The sequence below is a fragment of the Hemitrygon akajei genome, unplaced genomic scaffold (genome assembly GCF_048418815.1).
Source record: "Hemitrygon akajei unplaced genomic scaffold, sHemAka1.3 Scf000042, whole genome shotgun sequence".
NCBI classification, from domain to species: Eukaryota; Metazoa; Chordata; class Chondrichthyes; order Myliobatiformes; family Dasyatidae; genus Hemitrygon; species Hemitrygon akajei.
Window position 1 is genome coordinate 735,115 of NW_027331928.1, and position 7,724 is coordinate 742,838.

The 7,724-nt window shown below is 51.4% G+C and overlaps 1 long non-coding RNA gene across 1 annotated transcript; it reads left to right on the forward strand.

Annotated features, from left to right (window-relative positions):
* The first annotated feature begins 5,747 nt into the window (after positions 1 to 5,747).
* Positions 5,748 to 7,724, forward strand: LOC140720409 (uncharacterized). Its single transcript, XR_012097174.1, has 3 exons — positions 5,748 to 5,883; positions 6,315 to 6,379; positions 7,402 to 7,724. It is a non-coding gene; the product is annotated as an uncharacterized lncRNA (long non-coding RNA).

Genomic DNA, 7,724 nt, shown 5'->3' on the forward strand with positions numbered 1-7,724 from the left:
TAAAAAAAACAGAGGACATGGGTTAAGGGTGAAGGTGGAAATTTTAAAGGGAACATTAATGGGGTCTGTTCTCACAGAGAGTGTTGGGCGTGTGGAATGAGCTGCTAGATAAAGCAGTAAATAAGGGCTCACTTTAAAAATTTGAAGAAGAACTTGGACAGGTACTTGGGTGAGAGGTGTATGGAGCGATATGGTCCAGGTGCCCGTCTGTGGGACTATGTGGAAAAATGTTCGGCACAGCCAGGATGGACCAGAAGGCCTGTTTCTGTACGGTAATGTTCCATGTTTCTGACAGTGTAGCTGTAGCCCTGGGTCCCTACGTTTGTCCTCCTGAAGTACGACAGCTCAAAGTAAACAGCACGTGCTCCTGCTCGGCCGACTTCCCCGGCGAATCGAGATCCCACTGTAAGAGATAAATTTCTTCACTGTTTAAAACGCCATCTACGTTAATGCCGTGTGCAAGCTTACCTACCGCGTATTGTATAATCTGTTACAAATTGTCGAAATAGTTGACAAAGATCATTCGAGCCACTATCGATCCCCCGGTGAACAACGCTGGTGACGGGCCTCCAGTCTGAGAAACGAGTTTCAGCCTTAAACTTTGTCTCCTATCGCCTAACGAATTGTATACCTGATCATCCATCCCTCACTGCATCTCCCAGAGCGGTATACCATCCGGGGCCTTGTTAAAATCTATGTACATTAGATCCAGCAGCACGACCTGATTTGTCCTCCGCAATCAAATTAGTCGACAGATCTCCATCGGTTCCACACCATCTCCAGACCAGTCTACCATCTGAGACCTTCTGAATAGCCTTGTTCAAGTTTCTGTAGAGTATATCTACTACCAATTCCTGCTCTGTCCCCCCAGTCAAATCAGCCCGACAAATCTCCCTGGGTTTCACGCCAACTGTCATCTCCTTCGCTCGTGTCTCTTCCACTCTCCCTATCCTTCCCTCTCCCGCCGAGTCTCGCCGCTCCATCCCTTCTCGGTCTCTCCCTATATTCCTCTCTCTCATCTTCCAGAGTGATCTACCATCTGGGATCCTGATACGGGACTTGTCAAGCGTCCATTATAACTATCAATCCGGACATATCAGTCAGTCAACTTCCCCTGGGTCCCACACCATTACACAGAGGAGACTACCAAGTGAAAAAAAAGTATTTTATTTTCTTCCCTGTTCATCATGTCTACTACGCTGTTCTCATGAAATGTCCTGGTTCCTCACTAAAAATATAAACACTGATCCGCCCATGACCGCAAGAAACTGCAGAGCATTGTGGAAACAGCTGAACCCAGCTCTGAAACCAGCTTCCCCTCCATGAACTCTCTCTTCACATACCGCTGCTCCGATAAAGCACGCAGCATCATAAAGGGTCCCCGACATCCTATCTTCTGCACCCTCCCGTCGGAGGGAAAATGCGGAAGCATGTATCAGGAGGCTCAAGGACAGCTTCTACACTACAGTAATCAGAATATTGAATGGATCCCAAACACGATAAGATGACTCTTGGCCTCACATCTTCCTCTTCGCGGCTCTTGAACCTTATTGTCTGCCTGCACTGCAATTTCTCTGTAGTTTCGACACTTTATTCTGCGTTCTGTGACTGAGTAACCTTGTTCTACTCCAATGAAGTGACCTGTATCTATGGATGTGGGTGGGATCTTTACTGTCTGTGATGTATATAAACGATCTGGATGAGAATGTAAATGGTTGGTTTGGATTGACGGTATCATTCCAAATTGTGAGATGCCTTGCAGCAGACGGCAGGTATCCCGGACAACACTGTCGGCCGACAGCTAAGAAAAATAATAAACCCGTGACACTCTCTCTTTCTATTCTTTCTCACCCCCTCTCTCTCGCTCCCTTTGTCACTTTCCCCTCCCTCTCTACTTTTTCTCCCCTCACTCGCCCTCTCTCCCCCACTCTTTCGCTGTCTCTCTCACACATCCCACTCCGGAGACACTCCTAATATCGCTTCCTCATCACACGCGGCATTTCCCTCTCTCCTTTCTCTTCCCGTTTCCTCTCCCCCATTCTCTCACATTTTCCCACCCCCGCATCGCTCCCCTCTCACTCTCACCATATTCTCCTTCTGTTTATTTGAATGGTCTCTCCACAGGTCCCCGTAAACAGGAGCCGAACGAGAACATCGGAAATAGACCGGACCGTAAGATCTGCCTACTCTGCCTAGTTATGTTCGTCCTCATCGCGACAGTGGTCGGGCTCTCGATCCATGGTGAGTCGAACGGATTCCGGTTGGAGTCAGACCATAAACTAACAGTGTGGAATGGAACGCTAGTGTAAAACCTCACAATGACACAGACACGTCTCTAAACGTGTCACAAAAGTACCTCACCTTGATACCGACACCTTCCGCGCCGTGACACTGTCACGACCCTCACGGTGAAGCTGACGCTACCCTCACCGTGACAGGGACACAGCTCCCACCGTGACACTGTCACGTCCACACCGTGACACCGACTCCCACCTCACCGTGACGCCGAAACATAATGAACTCTGAATACAGACGGCCAATTCCCGGTGGATCCCATGTATCATAATCTTCCGGATAAGCCTCCCCTGAGGGACCCAGTCAAACGCCCACGGTTCCAACTTAATCGATCACATTCGGGAGAGGTGACAAAATCTCTGGAATCAGAGAGACGCTTGTCAGCCCTGGGAAGTCAAGGGATTTGGACTCTCAGCGATGAGGCTCAATGTAACTGAGATTGAGAGAGGGAGGTGTGATCGTGGTGGAAGGAGAGACCGCGGCTGGTGGGGGGAAAAGAGTCCCAGTGGGGGACACGGCTGAATTCACCCACACACTGAAAGAGAACATGGGAAATAGATCGAACCGTAGGATCTGCCTACTCCGCCTCGTTACGTCCGTCATTATCGTGACTGTTGCCGGGCTCTCGACCCATGGTGAGCCGAACGGGCTCCAAATGGAGGAAGGTTGTAAACAAATTGTTTTTGTAAAACACCGCAGGGACACCGACACCCCTTTACTGTGACACTGAGACACCACTCACTGTGACATCTATAAGCTCCTCAACCTGACCCGTCCAGCTCCGCACCGTGACAAGGACTCACGCTTCACTATAAAACCCCTTACCGAGACGGTATCGCCCCTCAACATACCACCGATGCACCGCTCACTGAGGCAATTACCCACACCTCACCCTGACATAGGTAAACCCCTCACCGCGAATGCGACTCCGAAATTCACAGCAAAACCTACGTATTACACCCCGTGACGTCGATGTATACCTCAGCGTGACTCTGTCACACCCACCGTCGCCATGACATGCCTCTCACCGTGACAGAGACACACCCCTCTCTTTGAGACCAGCACACCCCACACCATGACACAGATACTCCACCCACCGTGACATCTCCACGTTCCTCACTCTGAGATTTCTCACGCCGTGACATCGAGAAACACTTCATTGTGACCCGGCACAACTCGGGCCAGGGCACCTAAACACCTGTCACAGTGACACCGACACGTTCCTCACCGCAACTCGGATTGACCGACAGGATACTTATATAGACCCCCATTGTAACATGAACGAAATCTGCATCGGGACATTGATATACCCCTCAGCGTGATACAGACACGCCACTCATTTCCCTCGGGATTACCCAATTTCCCTCGGGATCAATATTTTTGCCTGTCTGTCTCAAGGTGGCGCCGACGCCTCTCACTGTGCCACAAGTACATCCATCACTGTGACACCCTTCACCGTGACATTGACACAACACTCTCTGTGACCCGTTCGGTAGCGTGACGCTGACTCACGTGTAAACATCCTTTACCATTTCTCTCAGTATCACAGATTCCTCAGTCAGAGATCACCTCCGACCGAAACTACCATGAGAGAAACTCAACCCTTCAATCGATGATATCCGAGAATTCCCAACTGGATCTCTCCCGGAGAACCTGTGTCAAGAATCTCTCTGTGCTCAACTCTACACTGTCCGATCTGAAACTAATGCACAGCGACCTCAGTTACCAGTTCACGGAGATGGAAACTACGTACAGATCTGTCAACAAAACCAAGGCTCAAATCTGTGAACTTTTGACCAGCAGAAGAGGTGAGGCATCATCCCCCTCTTTCACCCGCTCCTCATCACAGGGCAGTCATGGAGAGAGGAAGTGTCACTCTGTGCTTGACATCGGGAGTGTGTGAAGAGATGGTGTGGAGGCTGATTCACTGTGTGTTTGACCCGGTGAGTGTGTGATGGGGCTGCGTGGAGGAAGTTTCACTCTATCACTGAATCCAGGAGAGTGTGATGGGACGTTGTGGATGTGGATTCACTCTGAGTCTGACAGCGGATTGTGAGTGGTAACATTACAGATTCTTTGGTCGGTCGGTATGGCTCCAGGTACACTCTGTGTCTGACAGCGGGATTGTGTGATGGGAAGTGCCCAGAGAGATTCACCCAATGTCTGAACTCTGAAGGGTGTTATGGGACCGTGCACAGAGAGTTTCACTCTTTGTGACAGGACGGTACAGAGAGGGCTTCACTCTGTGTCTGACTCCGGGAGTGTGTGATGGGACGGTGCGGAGGGAGATTCACTCTGTGACTGACCCCGGGAGTGTGCGATGGGACGGTGTGGATGGAGATTCACTCTGTGTCTGACCCCGGGAGTGTGTGATGGGACGGTGTGGAGGGAGATTCACTCTGTGTCTGACCCCGGGAGTGTGTGATGGGACGGTGCAGAGGGAGATTCACTCTGTGTCTGACCCCGGGAGTGTGTGATAGGACGGTGTGGAGTGAGCATCAGTTTGAGAGTGTTTCAGCGGAGGGGTAGAGGCAGCCTCAATCGGTGCCTGACTGGAGATTCTGTGTCTCTCCCCGGGCGTGTGCGATTAGACAGTGTGGTACGGAATTCGCTCGGTGTCTTGACACCGGTAGTGCGAGATGGATGGTTTGGAGGGAACTTCACTATGACTGATGCTTGTAATTTGTGCGATAGTACAGTGTTGGTGGAGATTGACTCTGTGTCTGGCCCCGGGAGTGTGTGATGGGACGGTGTGGAGGGAGAATCACTCTGTGTCTGACCCCGGGAGTGTGTGATGGGACGGTGTGGAGGGAGATTCACTCTGTGTCTGTCCCCGGAGTGTGTGATGGGACGGTGCGGAGGGAGATTCACTCTGTGTCTGACCCCGGGAGTGTGTGATGGGACGGTGTGGAGGGAGATTCACTCTGTGTCTGACTCCGGGAGTGTGCGATGGGACGGTGTGGAGGGAGATTTACTCTGTGTCTGACCCCGGGAGTGTGTGATGGGACGGTGCAGAGGGAGATTCACTCTGTGTCTGACCCCGGGAGTGTGTGATAGGACGGTGTGGAGTGAGCATCAGTTTGAGAGTGTTTCAGCGGAGGGGTAGGGGCAGCCTCAATCGGTGCCTGACTGGAGATTCTGTGTCTCTCCCCGGGCGTGTGCGATTAGACAGTGTGGTACGGAATTCGCTCGGTGTCTTGACACCGGTAGTGCGAGATGGATGGTTTGGAGGGAACTTCACTATGACTGATGCTTGTAATTTGTGCGATAGTACAGTGTTGGTGGAGATTGACTCTGTGTCTGGCCCCGGGAGTGTGTGATGGTACGGTGTTGGTGGAGATTCACTCTGTGTCTGACCCCGGGAGTGTGCGATGGGACCGCATGGATGGAAATTTACTCTGTGTGTCAGCCGGGTGTGTCACCGCTCCTTGTCCCTGATTTTCAGAGCAAACGTGTTCCGAGGACTGGGTCACAAATAAATACCGGTGTTATTACGCATCCACGTTTGAAACATCTTTCCGCCAAGCGATTCAAGAATGTTCAAACCGTGATTCAAGGCTGCTGGAAATCAATTCAAGGGATGAAGCGGTATGTGTCACAGCACGAGAAGATCCCAGAGTAACACAGGAATCATCACACAGCAGCGGGGTCAGACACAGAATGAATCTCCCTCCACACCGTCCCATCACACACTCCCGGGGACAGACACAGAGTGAATCTCCCTCCACACCGTCTCATCACACACTCCCGGGGTCAGACACAGAGTGAATCTCCCTCCACACCGTCCCAGCACACACTCCCGGGGTCAGACACAGAGTGAATCTCCCTCCACACCGTCCCAGCACACACTCCCGGGGTCAGACACAGAGTGAATCTCCCTCCACACCGTCCCATCACACACACCCGGGGTCATACACAGAGTGAACCAACCATCACAGATTCCTGTTGTTATCAACAGAGAGAAGCTACGTAGATAACTTTCAATTCTTGGCATTAATGAAATAATTTTATTTTCCCAGAGCTTTGTATCGCACAGAGTTTTGCATCTAAACTATGCATACTGGATTGGAAAATGCGAAGTCGGGTGAGATTTGGACTGACCTCTGGGGTGGGGAATGTGGTTTGTTTACTTAATGAAGTGGTTTTGTGGGAACAGGGAGGGGCTTTGGGATTTGTTTGTAGACTGACGTAGGTATAGGGTTGTGTGATTCACTGGGGTAGAATGGTACAATGGGAGCATTTTGGGACCGACACGTGTCTGTCGAGGAAGGACAGGGCAGTGCGAATATTTCGGAAACTGGCAGGTGCAGCGGCGAAAGATCAGTACACAGGAATTATTCTGGTACTGACGCATGTCGCTGAAGAGAGCGCGGTGCAGTGGGGTTATTTTGGAGACACTCGCCGAGCTGTGAGCGGTGGGAGCAACACTGGGATTAGTTTAGTTAGTGACTTAGATCTGAGGGGTGAGAGAAGGAAAACTGGATTAGTTTGGAGACCGATACAGGGCGGTGGCACACAGTGGGTTAACGGGATTAGTTTGAGGATTGACGCAAGGATGTGGGGGAGAGAGTGCCAGTGGTATAAGCCTGGAGGCGGACCAGAGGCTGAGAGGAGAGCGCAGTGTAGTGGGATATGTTAGGAGACAGACTGGAAGCTCTGGGTAGAGGAAGGGGCAACGGGATTAACCTGGCTCCGGCACTGGGCTGAGGAAAGAGTGTGGAACAGTGGGATTCATTTCGAGACAGACATAACTCTGCGGTGAGACGGTGGGACAGTGGGGTTTGTTCGGGGACTGAGACAGATCAGAGGGGAGAAGTTGGACCTGTTCGATTCGTATGGGGACTCACAGTGGACTGTGGTGAGGAAGAAGTTCGGTGGGATTTGATTGGGGGACAAAGGGCTGTGGGGAGACATTGTAACTGGGTATTTGTCTGGGTACTGACACGGGGCTGTGGGGAGAGAGTGGATTAGTGGGATGAGTTTGGGGACTGACACAGGCTGTTTGGTGAGAGCGATTTCATGGGATTAACTTGTGGACGGTCTCGGCTCGGGTTCTCTGCTGGAGCTGTTTTGTCTCTGTTGAAATTGTTTAACTCTCTTGGATAGGAATGTGAGCTTGGCCCTCCTGCACAATGAGCCCCCGGGGCCGTCCGTCTGCATATACTGCGAGTCGTACTTAAGAGGTAGCCCTTGTGATCGTGTTCGGCGTTTCATCTGCGAGAAGTCGGCACTTTTGTTCCCGGATATTCCTGAAAAGATCCAGGATCTCTGTCAGCAGCCAGTGGAGTCGACATGAATCAAGTGACCCACCACATTTTGTCCTCTTTCACTCCCCTTCACTATCACTCCTAAATCCTTTCAAATTCGCTCCGCACCCTCTCTGCCCCTCCCTCCTACTCCATCTCCTCCTCGGCGCCATCATATTCTCC